This window comes from Notamacropus eugenii, chromosome 2 (genome assembly GCF_028372415.1).
Source record: "Notamacropus eugenii isolate mMacEug1 chromosome 2, mMacEug1.pri_v2, whole genome shotgun sequence".
In the NCBI taxonomy this organism is placed as follows: domain Eukaryota; kingdom Metazoa; phylum Chordata; class Mammalia; order Diprotodontia; family Macropodidae; genus Notamacropus; species Notamacropus eugenii.
The window spans coordinates 282103966-282118091 of NC_092873.1; the positions used below are offsets into that span (position 1 = coordinate 282103966).

At 36.3% G+C, this 14126-nt stretch overlaps 1 long non-coding RNA gene across 1 annotated transcript in view; it reads left to right on the forward strand.

Annotated features, from left to right (window-relative positions):
• Window positions 1–8972: 8972 nt before the first annotated feature.
• Window positions 8973–14126, forward strand: part of LOC140527325 (uncharacterized) — a 47343-nt gene continuing 42189 nt past the window's right edge. Inside the window, exon 1 of the long non-coding RNA XR_011974765.1 lies at window positions 8973–9215. This is a non-coding gene — a long non-coding RNA (uncharacterized lncRNA). The remainder of the gene's footprint in view (window positions 9216–14126) is intronic.

A 14126-nucleotide genomic window follows, 5' to 3' on the forward strand; every position in this document is an offset into this window, starting at 1 on the left:
CATATGGAAAATCTTTGCTTGTCTCCTCTGCTCTTAGAATACCTAGATTTCTTCAAGGTGGATGTCAGATACCATCTTTTGTTTCTCTATTCTTACAGCCATTGATAATTCCCCCTCCTTGCCCCATTAAAAAAAAATCTGTATCTATTTTATATAGGTACACATTGTCTCTCTCATGCAAACTTCTCAAAGATGGTGACTTTCACATTTTTTCATATCTCCAGAAAAAAACACAGGGTCTGTCAAATGGAAGGCATTGAATAAATGATTTTTGATTGATTGTTGACTCCTGTTTGCCCAGAACAATAATATCTTAATATCCCATCCACCACCTATCCTCCCTTTAAAATAAAATTAAAAACAAACAAATAAGAACAATTGTTCCAAAACAGCAGTGAATTTCATCTTATAATGTACACAACATTCCTTACTCCATGATGTTCTACCCTGAGGAGGAAGGTATGCTCATTGTGTTTCTTTTGGGACATTGTAATTAATCTGTGTTCAATTGCCTCTTGGATTTTATTTTTTTTTAACTTATTGTAATCATGGTTATATCATCTTCTGGATTCTGCTTTTTTTTCACTTTGCATCATTTGCTACAAAATTTCCCATGCTTGTCTGAATGCTCTGAATTTTTGTTTCTTAAAATGAAATTATATTTCATTAGATTCACATTTTTATAACAACTTACTAGTTAATAGGCATTCGTCTTTTTTTGCTACCCCCAAAAATACTTAAATGGCTATAGAGATTATGTTTATGAAAATTTCTGGTTACATTATTAATTAAGTGATCATTTGGTGAAGGGCACAAGAAATTCAAGGACAATTCATGCATAATTTCAAGTTTTGACTGACGTATTAGCACTTTCTATGTACCACATAGACATTTAGTACATATCACATTGACATAGTACACATTTATATTCTAGGTAAATTGTTGTATCCTCACATGATATGGAAAGTTACTGGAGCTCGGAACTTTGTGGATAAACATTTTTCTCAACTAGGCCCATGTCATCACAACATCTTTGCCCCACCCCCCAAAATAATATAGCACTTGTAGAGAAAAGTAGGGCCTTTATAATATCTGGTCACCTCCACAGATAGTAATTACTTGCCCTGCAGTGGTTCTAGAAATCCAATCTATATGTATCATCTTGGAAACATTTCTCAGGAACCAAAGCCAGAGACATTTCCTTATATTCTCAGTTTCTGAACAGAGAACTGGGTTAAGAATGCTCACAATGGGGGACTCTTGTTATAATTCACTCCCCAATATAAGTCCACCTGTATCATCTTTCCCATCCTTACTGGATAATTAGTCCATTTATTCCTTTCTCATATTCTCAGTTATACTTCACTTTCTGTGGATCACTCAATAATGTTATCCTTACTTGATAATCAGGGAAGCTAGATTTCTAGGCCTGGAATCTGGAAAAATCATCTTTTATGAGTTCAAATCCATTCTCAGGCCCTTATAAGCAGTGTAACCCTGGGCAAACCACTTAATTTCCTTTGCCTCAGTTTCTCATCTGTAGAAAAAATGAGCTGGAGAAGGAAATTTCAAATCACTTCAGTATCTTTGTGATGAGATCCCCAAATGGGGTCACAGAGTCAGAACCAAAATGACTGAATAACAGCAACATTTTTTTTTCACAAAAATCCTGGTGTTATTTATTTATACAGAAATTGTATATGCCTTCATCACATACACACTAAACACACACAAGGGTTTGTTCTCATCAGTGCCACAGATAATGAGCTATTATCACCTAGTAATGTTTGAGAGTGGGGTCTTAGGGACTTGAAGGAGGAGAATATTTGGGACTTCAGTTGCAGGAAGTTGTGCCAGAAATTCAGTTTGCCAGTGCGGCTACCCGTTTTCCCCTAGGACTTTCAACCACAGCACATTGGATTTCAGTTTGGAGGTTGCCAGCTTTAAAAGGTGAAGACACTCATAGTACTTAATATGCAATTAATATTTAAAGAACGTTTACTTCTAGTACTAATCATAACAAAATATTTACTTGCTATTATTTTGTGATATTGATATTCTCTACATTCTTCCTCAGAGAAAATGTATTATTGCTATTGAAAAGCCTACTTTCAGGCCTTGTATCAATAGGAAAGTACTTTATAAAACTTGCCTATGAGAGAAAATTATATATCCCCTTAGTGTCATATGTCTTGGGGCAGTGAATAGAGAGAAGTAATGCCAGTTGTTATTTCGAAAAATAATCTTTCAATTCAATTTTATTCCATTTTTTATTAGAGAGGGAAAAGGAATAAACAGAAACTCTAATTTGATCTTAAAATTTGTTTAATTACAGTTTTATTAATTCCTTGGATTTTATGTTAGCTATTTAATGACCATCCCTGTTGTCCCCCTCCCGTCAAACAATTAAAATATGTAAGAAAACCAAATAATTCAGCAACCACCTCTGCCAGTGTTTGCAAGATGAAATATTCTTTCCTAAGAGTCCCCCACATTTCTAAGAAGTCAGTCCAATTTGTTATATTTGGGGGCACAGTCTTAAAGAAAAAGATAGGAAGGGAAGTAGGAACAACTAATTTGAATAATGTGCATATTATTTCTTTTATTTCTGTAAAATCAATACATAACCTTATGGGCTTCATCTATTATTTAAGAGGAGGTGTCAATATTCTTATCCAAATTCATTCACAAGGAGTGCAAGGTAGACATTCTACAGTTATGCATAGGTAGATTATCCATTTGATTGTTTATTTTTTATTTCATAGCTCACAGATTTAAAATTATAAGGTACTTTAGAACTGGAAAGAGTGAGATTATCTGAACAGACTGGGACTCAAATTCTTTACCTCCTAGATATGGAAGATGAGGCACAGAGAATGGATGTAATTTGTCCAAAGTCACTCAGTAAATAATTCATAATTCCAAGTCACTTTTTTTGATATCATATATAGAGCTCCCTCCATTAAAACATACTGTCATGAATTTTGTTTTGCTGATGTAATTTTTTTGTCTTTTCTGATATAGTAAAACTGATATGAGTGTTTCATCCCCCAGGAAACATGTATGCTAAAGCTTAATTGTCCAGGGGGCTATAGTCCTCCTCTCCTCATGTTTCATTCATTATTATGCAATTAAGAATATATCCTCATTTCACTGGTCCATCATACCCCACTGCTTCACTCCACTACTAATAGGGCATCCTAATATTAGCACAGCTTTAGCACACTCTGACTTGGAGAACTGGATTGGAGTTCACATCTGTTTGTACATTCTACTCATCTATCCAGACATTCACATTGACACTTAGAAATATTAAACTATATACATGAGTTAATATTGTAAATTAAAACTCATTTCTTCAGAGTTTTTAATATATTTTAATGGACCTATTAATACCACTTCCATATTGGTAAGTTAAGAGGTTATTTTCCCCAAATTTATGAATTTATTTGTTTTGAGTTTTCAACAGTCACTTCCAAATTTTTTCCCCTTCCCTCCCCAAGATGACGTGCAATCATATATGGGTTCTACACATGCATTCCTTTTAAACACATTTTCATATTTCTCATGTTGCATAAAAGAATTAAAATGAATGGGAGAAAGCATGAGTAAAACTAAACAAAACTAAACACAACAAAAAATAAAATACTTTGTTTCATTCAGGGTTTTGACTCCATAGTTTTTCCTTTGGATGTGGATGGCATTTTGCATCATGGGTCCTTTGGAAATGTTTTAGGTCCTTTCAATGCTGTGAAGGACTAATTCTATCAAAAAGAGTTCTCTCATGATGTGGCTATTACTGTGTATAATGTTCTCATGTTCCTGCTCACTTTAATCACCATCAGTTCATATAAGTCTATCAGGCATTTCTGAAGTCTACCTATTTGTCATTTCTTATGGCACAATATTATTTCATTCATGCATCATAACTTGCTCAGTCATTATGCAATTGATGGGCATTCCCTCCATTTCCAGTACTGGGCCAACACAAAAAGGTCTGCTATAAATATTTTTGTACATGGAAGTCCTTTTCCCATCTTTATGATCTCTTTGGGATACAATCCTAGAAATGGTATTGCTAGGTTAAAGGGTATGCACATTTTTGTAACCCTTTGGGCATAGTTGCAAATTGCTTTCCAGAACGGTTGCATCAGCTCACAGGTCCACCCACAAAGGATTAATATTCCAACTCTCCCACATTTTCTCCAGTGGTTTATCATTTTTCTGTTTTATCAGGTTAGCCAATCTGATAGGTGTGACATGGTACCTCAGAGTTATTTTGATTTGCATCTCTCTAATCAATAGTGATTTAGAACATTTTTCACATGTGACTACAGGTAACTTTATTTCTTTCTCTGAAAACTGCTTGTGCATATCCTTTGACAATTTATCAACTGGAGAATGACATGTTTTCTTGCAAATTTGACTCAGTTTTCTAAATATTTTAGAAATGAGGCCTTTATCAAAGGCTCTAGTTGTAAAAATTCTTTCCCAGTCTTTTGTTTGCCTCCTAATCCTCATTGCAATGACTCTTTCGTGTGTGAAAACTTTTCATTCAATTTGATGTCATCAGAGTTATCCACTTTGCAATTTATAGCGTTCTTTATCTCTTGGTCATAAATTCCTCTAATTTCCATAAATTTGACAAATAAAGTATAGCTTGCTCCCCTAGTTTGTTTATAGTATTAGCCTTTATACCTCAATCATGTACGCACCCAGACTTTATTGTGGTGTGTGGTGTCAGGCATTGGTCAATGCCTAATTCCTGACACGCTATTGTCCTATTTTCCCAAGAGTTTTTCTCAAACAGTGAGTTATTATCCCAGAAGCTGGGGACCTGAGGTTTATCAACCTGTAAACTGCTATAATCATTGACTGCTACATCACCAGTACCATGTAGTTTTGCTGATTGCTGCTTTATAATACAATTTAAGATCTGGTATGGGTAGTCCACCTTCCCTAGTGTTTTTTTTTTTCATTAATTCTCTTGATATTCTGGATGTTTTGTCTTTCTGGATGAATATTGATATAATTTTTTTCTAGATCTATAAAATAATTTTTAGTAGTTTGATTGGTATAGCATTAAATAAGTGAATTAATTCAGGTAGAATTGATATTTTTTATTATATTAGGTCATCCTATCCATGAGCAACTTCTGTTTTTTCAACTGTTGAGATTTGACATTATTTATGCAAAAACTGCCCAGCAATTGTGTTCATATAGTCCCTGGATTTTTTTTTTTTGTAATTTGGTAGTGGTATTTTCTGTTTTTTTAATCTTCAATGTCTATTTATTTATTTTTACTTTTCAATATTCATTTCCAAAAAATTTTGAGTTCCAAACTTTCTCCCCATTTCTCCCCTTCCCCCAACCCACAACACCTTGTATTCTGATTACACTATCCCTCAATATGCCTTCCCTTTTATCACACCTCTCCCTTCCATTATCCCCACCTTCTCTCTTTTCTTATGGGGCAAAAGAGATTTCTGTACCCAATAATCTGTATGTCTTATTCCCCAGTTGTAAACAAAAATGTTTCTCAACATTTGTTCCTAATACTTTGAATTCCAACTTCTCTCCTTTCCTCCCTTTCCACCCATCCTCACTGAAAAGGCAAGAAATTCACTATAGGCTATATATGTGTACTTTTGCAAAAGACATAATAGGCATGCTGTGTAAGACTAACCATATTTACCTCCATCCTATCCTGCTTCCCATTTATTCTATTCTCTCTTTTGACCTTGTCCCTCCCCAAAAATGTTTACTTCTAATTATTTCCTTCTCCCATTTGCCCTCCCTTCTATCATCTCCCTCACCTTACTTATCCCCTTCTCCCCTACTTTTCTGAAGTGTAATAAAGATTTTCATATCAAATTGAGTTGGTATGTTATTCCCTCCTTAAGCCAAATGTGAAGAGATTAAGCTTCACTTTTGCCCTCTCACCTTCTCCCTTTTCTCCTTCATTGAATAAGTTTATTCTTGCCTCTTTTATGAGTGATAATTTGCCCCATTCCATTTCTCTGTTTGTCTTCACAATATATTCCTCTTTCGCCCCTTAATTAAATTTTTTTAGATGCCATTCCTTCTTATTAAACTCATCTTGTACTGTGTGTGTGTATAATCCCTCCAAGTACAGGTGCTAGTTCCATATGGGACTACCCATTTAGTAGTCCCATAATTTTTAAATTTTTTCTCCTGGATCTGTTTTCCAGGTCAGTTGTTTGTCCAATGAGATATTTCACATTATCTTCCATTTTTTCATTGTTTTAGTTTTGTTTTGTAATTTCTTGGACTCCTAACAGGCTTCAGGGAGTCCCTGGCAGCAGCAATTCCCAGATTGCTTAACCCACAAATACCACAGATAGCTTTAAAGGTGAGTGAGGAAGTTCCTTCAGCCAGGAGAAGGGCACACAGTCTGGACTGCTGGCAGCAGCCCCTGCAGAGGCAGCTTCCATTTTTGAAGCCCACCACCTAATATCCCTGGGGGAACTGAGCAAGCAGATGATCTGAATCTCAGCCCTGAGCTCAGCCCTGGGTTGAGGAGGAGCACTGGTGTGGTGGAGCTGGAGGTGGTTGTTGAGAGGAAATTCTACTCACAGATTCTGGGTAGAAAAGTTTTTGGTTTCTCCCAGACCAGTGAGCAGGCCAGGAGAGGAGTAAACTCTTCTCCCTTGATTGTGCCACCTTGGAGGAACTGAGAACTTACAGGTCCCCAGAGTGTACCCTCCTCTTGACAAAAGACTCAAAAGTCAAGTAACTGCCTGAAAAAATGCCCAAAACAGGTCAAAAAATAAGACTATATAAGGTTACTTTCTTGGTTAACAGTTATTTTCTTCCACCCTTTCTGATAAGGAAGAACAATGCATAACATCAGAGGAAGACATAAAAGTCAAGGCTTCTCCATCCAAAATCTCCAAAATAAATATGCAATTGTCTCAGGCCATGAAAGAACTCAAAAAGGATTTTGAAAGTCAAGTAAATGAGGTGCAGGACAAATTGGGAAGACAAGTGAGAGCAATGCAAGAAAACCATGAAAAGCAAGTCAACAGCTTGCTAAAGGAGACCCAAAAAATGCTGAAGAAATTACACCTTAAAAAACAGACTAACTCAAATGGCAAAAGAGGTTCAAAAAGTCAGTGAGGAGAACAAAGCTTTAGAGAGTAGAATTCACCAAATAAAAGGGAAGTTCAAAAGTTCAGTGAAGAAAATAGTTCTTTAAAAATTAGAATGAAGCAGATGGAAGCTAATGACTTTATGAGAAACAAAGAATTACAAAACAAAACAAAAGAATGAAAAAGTAGAAGACAATGTCAAATATCTGATTAGAAGAACAATTGACCTGGAAAATAGGTCCAGGATAGATAATTTAAAAATTATTGGTCTACCTGAGAACCATGATAAAAAAAAAATAGCCTAGACATCATCTTCTATGAAATTATCAAGGAGAACTGCCCTGATATTCTAGAATGAGAGGGTAAAATAGAAATGGAAAGAATTCACCAATCACCTCCTGAAAGAGACCCCAAAGGAAACCTCCTAGAAATATTGTAGTCAAATTCCAGAGTTCCCACATCAAGGAGAAAATATTGCAAGCAGTCAGAGAGAAACAATTCAAACATTGTGGAAATACAATCAGGATAATACAGATTTAGCAGCTTCTACACTAAGGGACTGAAGGACCTGGAACACGATACTACAGAGGTCAAAGGAGACAGAACTAAAACCAAGAATCACCTACACAGCAAAACAGAGTATAATACATCAGGAGAAAAGATGGAATTTCAATGAAATAGAGGACTTCTAAGCATTAATCTCATTTCTCTTCCCATTTTTTCCTCCATCTCTATAACTTGATTTTCAAAATCCTTTTTGAGTTCTTCCATGACCTGAGACCACTGCATATTTTTTGGAGGTTTTGGATGCAGAGACCTTGACTGTGACGTCTTCTTTTGATGATATGCTGTGTTCTTTCTCACCTGAAAGGAGTGAAGAAAATACCTTTTCACTGAGAAAGTAGCCTTCTATGGTTTTATTTTTTCCCTTTGTGGGGCATTTTCCCAGACTGTTACTTGAGTTTTTGTTCCTTTGTCAAATGAAGGGTATAGTACTCTAGGCTTCAGAGGTTTTGTGCAGTTGTCTTCTGAGATATTTCTAGGGACCTATAAGTTCTCAGTTCCTCTAATGTGACACCCTCAAGGGAGAGGAGTTTACTTCTCTCCTGGCCTTTGCTCTGGTTTGTGAGCAAGAACAAACATTTTTTTCTACCCTAGAACTGTGAGTAGGGTTTCCTCTCCACAGCCACCACCAGCTCTACCATACCAGTGCTCCTCCTCACCCCAGGACCTCCACTCAGGTCTGAGACTCACTAGCTGCTTGATTCCCCCAGGGTCGTTATGCCGAGGGCTCCAAAAGTGGATACTGCTGCCTCAGTGACTGCTGCTGCTCTGTGGTCAGAACTGTGGCTGATCACAGTCCCCTTTCACTCAGGTGAAAGAGATTTCTTATTGACCTTTGAAGCTGTTTTTAGTGTTTGTGGGTTGAGAAATCTGGGAACTTCTGCTTTTACCTGTGATTTAGTGGCCTGTTGCCTGCTCTAGTCCTGTATATGCTATATGATCCAGGCTGCGCTGTGCTCTGTTCCTAAGCCCTTCATGGTTGACTCTTCCTGCTGTCCTTCCAGACTTTCTTGGGCTGGAAATTTGTTTCACTTTGTCATTTTGTGGCTTCTGTTGTTCTAGAATTTGTTTAGAGTCATTGTTTACAGGTATTTTATAGGTTATGGGGGGAGATCTAGAGAAGGCCAGTCTTTTTACTCAGTCATTCTGGCTCCTCATCCCCAGTAAGTGTCTTTCAAACATTCAGTTTGTGGGTTGATAGCCCCAGAAACAGTTGTGATTGCTGCCATGAGTCCCATATTTCTCTCTCACCTGAATCCACTTGACTTCCATCCCATGCTGAGAGGTTTGGGAAGCAGCACTACTGCTGATGACTCAGACCACCTGGGGCCTTTCCCACTCCACTATGGCAAAGTCTATGCTAGTGTAGCCTGCATGCTCTGAGCTCCCCCAACCTGGTGTAACATCTTTCCAGTCGACATTTTGGGCTCTGCTGTGCTGGAAATCTGCCACACTCTGTCTCCTAGTGGATTTGCCACTATAAAATTTGTTCAGGTTTAATTTTTAAAGGTATCTGAAGGAATTTGTGGAAGAACTCAGGTGAGTCCTTGCTTTTACTCTGCCATCATGGCTCTGTCCCCCATTATGAAGTTATTTATACCATTCCTGCCTTCCAGTACTGTGGGAGGGAGTGTCTTGTACTGAAATGAAAGATGAACTTGAAATCAGAAAATACCTCAGTTCAAAACCTACTTCTGAAATTTATTAATTGTGTCCATCATAAGCAAGTCATGTAGTGTACATAACCCTAATTATTAAAAGGGTGACAGTGATAATAGTACCCCATAGGAGTGAGATTAGGATCAAATGAAAACAAAGTAAGAATAAGTGTTAAGCGCTTGACCAATTTTAAACTACTACGTATATCCCAGCAATTATGGAAAATAAGTAATTTAACTGAATAATGGACAATTTAATTGCCCATTATTAATAAGATAGATGTGATCTAGTAAGCATCCTGCCATTTTACTTAATCCAAATAACAAATCAGAAAGAAAGATTTAAGGAGGTACCTGGAATGTCTGAATGGAGGATATTCATATAACAAGACCTGTCCTGTATCTAGGGTCTTTTTTCCCCAAAACTATTTTATTTCTCATATAGAGATGACAATAATAATAACATCTTCATAAGAGGTCATCCATCTATTCATTCATTTATACAAACAAGCATTATTTAAGTAATCGTGTGCCAAATTTTATGTTTTGTGCTGGTATAGGAGACCAAATAAATCAAACATTCCCAGAGCTCAAGGGCCTTACATCCTACTGGGGGGAATAACATATAAGCAAAAAAGTAAATTCAAAATTAGTCACATAGAATGATTTTGGAGGCAAAAGGATGATACCATTATCTGGAAGGATAAGATGTCTTCAAATACAGGGTAAGACTCCAGCTGAGTTTTGAAGATCTAGGAATATTGAGAATCAGAAAAGAAGGAAAACATTCTAGAGAGGAGACAGTCAGTATAGAAGCCATAATAAGCCTCTAGTATGTGTGCACATAAATTACATGAATACAATATTCAGACTCCTCTACACACAAGCAACGTTTTGCAACCAGCTGTGTTTTCTGTCCTAATGTGTTGAAGTAAGCATCTAAATGGCAATAAACTCAAGACATTTCAAAGTATCTATAGACATTTGTTTTCTTCTGAGAGTCTGTAAGGCACAGCAGTAAGAGCACTGGATTTGGAGTCAAGAGATGTGAATTCAAGTCATGACTCTGCTACTTACTGTGTGACCCTGGGCAAGTTACTTCATGTCTTTGAGCCTTGGTTTTTGCATCCAGAAAATGAGTATTCTAATACTTGCACCATCTATATCATAGGCTGATTGTGAGGAAAGTCCTTTGAAAATTTTAATGTACTTTATCCTGTAAACATATACATATATGAAGGAATTGTTTGACTTAGGATAGTTAATTTTGAGACAGTTCTCATTAGTGATTTCATCCCAGTGCTACTGGTGATATACCAGCTACTCATTTAGGCTATTTATGCCTGGCCTGTAGTAGAGCATTATGTACTCATATTGGTCTGATCAGCCACAGCTGGACACATTGCACATTGTGTCCTATTTTAATGATGTAATTTTGGTCATCTTTGAATATGAAGGACAAGCCCTGGTGATATAATTACTTAATTCTTTTCCATGTTAACCTAGTGTTGACTACCTCGGAGTGACCATCTCATAGGAAGTGATCATTGCTGTGGTTATTGCCTCTAAAGTCACTTTGCCAATTCTCTTTTTTAAAAATCTATTCATACCAATCCCCACACACATTTTCTCATATGATACAGCCAAATTCTCTGCTTTGCGGCTGTGTGACTGTGTCTACCTCTCCTTACATTTTTAGGGAGGAGAGTAATTACAGAACACTTACATCTGTTATTCATTATTCATTGCCAAACCTAGTCAAGTCTAGACAGATCTTTTGCAGATATGACTTACTTGACCTCTAGAAAGACTAAACAGAATGGAATTTAATTACTTGTTTAATATTCATGTACTAAAAGAGCTTGTCTGAGGGATAGTCTACAGAGATTCCTGCAAGAACACAACTATGTTGGGTGAAAAATCAAATGCTACATGTTGCTTGTAAAACTAGAAGTAAAAGAGAATAAGGTATACAGGAGAAGGAAAAGGTCTAATAATTAAATCAGGTACTACAAAAGTCAATATTGGTTAAAAAAATACCAAGTAATAGATAAATTTTCTTATGCTGTTGTTTGTTTTTGTTTAACGGTATTAGTGAGAAAATGGAGTTGGGGCAGGATTGATGAAAGAGGTAGACCTAGGTTGGACCTATGCCTAGTCAACAAGTAAAGATGATTTCAAGATCAAGATGCTGATATATTAAAAAATCACCAAAATATAACATCAGTATACTTCCTTACTATGTCACTCATATATATGATTGCAGGATTCAGATCAACCTGACAAATAACTAAGAGATGTTCTGGTCCAACTCCTTCACTTTTGAGATGGGAAGACTGGGGCAGAAAGGCAGAGCATGTTGAACAGTGTCACAAAAAATATATGAGAATTGGTATGTTTCAAACAAAGTCTCATACAACTTAGTAGTGATCTGATTGTAAAAGGCTTCCAGAGAAATTATTCAGTGTTAAAGAAGAAAATTACATTGCATATGTATATGTATATATGTATACACACACACATACATACACACCTGTGTGTGTGCATTTGTTTTTCTTTTGCAGTGTGCTTATAAGGAAGCAGTATCTCATTCAAGGTCCAAGGCAAGGGTCACTGCCACATACTAATATCCCCTTTTGTTGACTAATTCTTAATGTGGGAATCTTGAAATTTTTAAAAAATGGTAGCAATTTCAATACAGTTGATGCTCTCTATAATCCTATTTTTTATGAATTTAAAAACATTATCCCTTGTAGGAGTTCATAGTTTTAAACATTACTAAAGGAGTTCATTCATAAACACACACAAAAAAATTAAAGAACTCTTCCCTTGAGCCTTCTCCACTCCCTGACACACAGAAATTATTTTGCATTTACTTGTCTGGTTAAAAGCTATCTCCTTAAAATAGAATATCAATTCCTAGAGGGCAGGTCCTTGTTTGTTTTTTGTCCTTGTATTCCTATTGTCTTGCAGTGTACAAAGAATATATAAAGTATCAAAGTGTTTTGAATGGACACTAAATTAGTTTGCCATTTCAATTCCTATGACAAAAATTTTTGTGTTTTAATATATGCTCAGTGCTGGGATAGACAAAGAAGGAGTAAGATCTTTTTCTATAACTAGACTTTGAGATGCACATTCTCTAGTTAGGGAGACAAGACTTTAGAAGTGTGAAACAGTCATAGACAGCAATATATCAATCAAAAGTTAACCTGAATATAATCAGCTATTCCCAGAATTTAATGTGAAAATGAATACCATGAAGGTAATTAAGAGAGATACAACATAAAACTAGACATCATGGAAGGCAAGTCTCTTCTTTTGATGGGTTTTCTCTCCCTCCCTTACACCCCCAACTCAAAATACTAGATTAGCAATGAGCTATTATAATAATTTTATTTGTAACTTGATTTTTATTGCTTAGGAAAGGACCAAGTGCAATTTAGATTTTAAAACAGATACATATGAATAATAAGTAATCCAAAGTTCAGGAATTCAGAGGTAAATAAGCATCTCAACAAATTATATACCCTCTCTGGCATTCTATGTAGAATCAGTAAGTAGCAAGCTATTTCTCTATATTCTGGTACAATTTATTTTTACTGAATAAATAAATTATAGGATTGGGTACATAATAGTTAATGCTTGGCTTATACATTTTTTTCCTAGAACATACACATGAATTTCAGTCAGATACTATTAAGTTGTTAGTTAATTTTATATTTTTTTTATTTTTTTTGTTTTTTTAATTTATTTATTTAACTTTTAACATTCATTTTAACAAAATTTTGGGTTGCAAATTTTCTCCCCTTTTGTCCCCTCCCCTACCCCCAAACACCAAGCATTCTAATTGCCCCTATGACCAATCTGCTCTCTCTTCTATCATCCCTCTCTGCCCTTGTCTCCAACTGCTCTTTTGTCCTGTAGGGCCAGATAACTTTCTATACCCCTTTACCTGTATTTCTTATTTCCTAGTGGCAAGAACATTACTCGACAGTTATTCCTAAAACTTTGAGTTCCAACTGCTTTACCTACCTCCCTCCCCACCCCTTCCCTTTGGAAGGCAAGCAACTCCATATAGGCCAAATCTGTGTAGTTTTGCAAATGACTTCCATAATAGTTGTGTTGTATAAGACTAACTATATTTCCCTCCATCCTATCCTGTCCCTCATTTCTTCTATTCTCTTTTGATCCTGTCCCTCCCCATGAGTGTTGACGGCATATTGCTCCCTCCTCCCCATGCTCTCCCTTCCATCATCCCCCCCACCCTGCTTATCCCCTTATCCCCCACTTTCTTGTATTGTAAGATAGGTTTTCATACCAAAATGAGTGTGCATTTTATTCCTTCCTTTAGTGGAATGTGATGAGAGTAAACTTCATGTTTTTCTCTCACCTCCCCTCTTTATCCCTCCACTAAAAAGTCTTTTGCTTGCCTCTTTTATGAGAGATAATTTGCCCCATTCCATTTCTCCCTTTCTCCTCCCAATATATTTCTCTCTCACTGCTTGATTTCATTTTTTTAAGATATGATCCCATCCTCTTCAATTCACTCTCTGCATTCTGTCTCTATGTGTGTGTGCATGTGTGCATGTGTGTGTGTGTAATCCCAGCCAGTACCCAGATACTGAAAAGCTTCAAGAGTTACAAATATTGGCTTTCCATGTAGGAATGTAAACAGTTCAACTTTAGTAAGTCCCTTATGACTTCTCTTTGCTGTTCACCTTTTCATGGTTCTCTTCATTCTTGTATTTGAAAGTCAAATTTTCTTTTCAGCTCTGGTCTTTTCATCAAG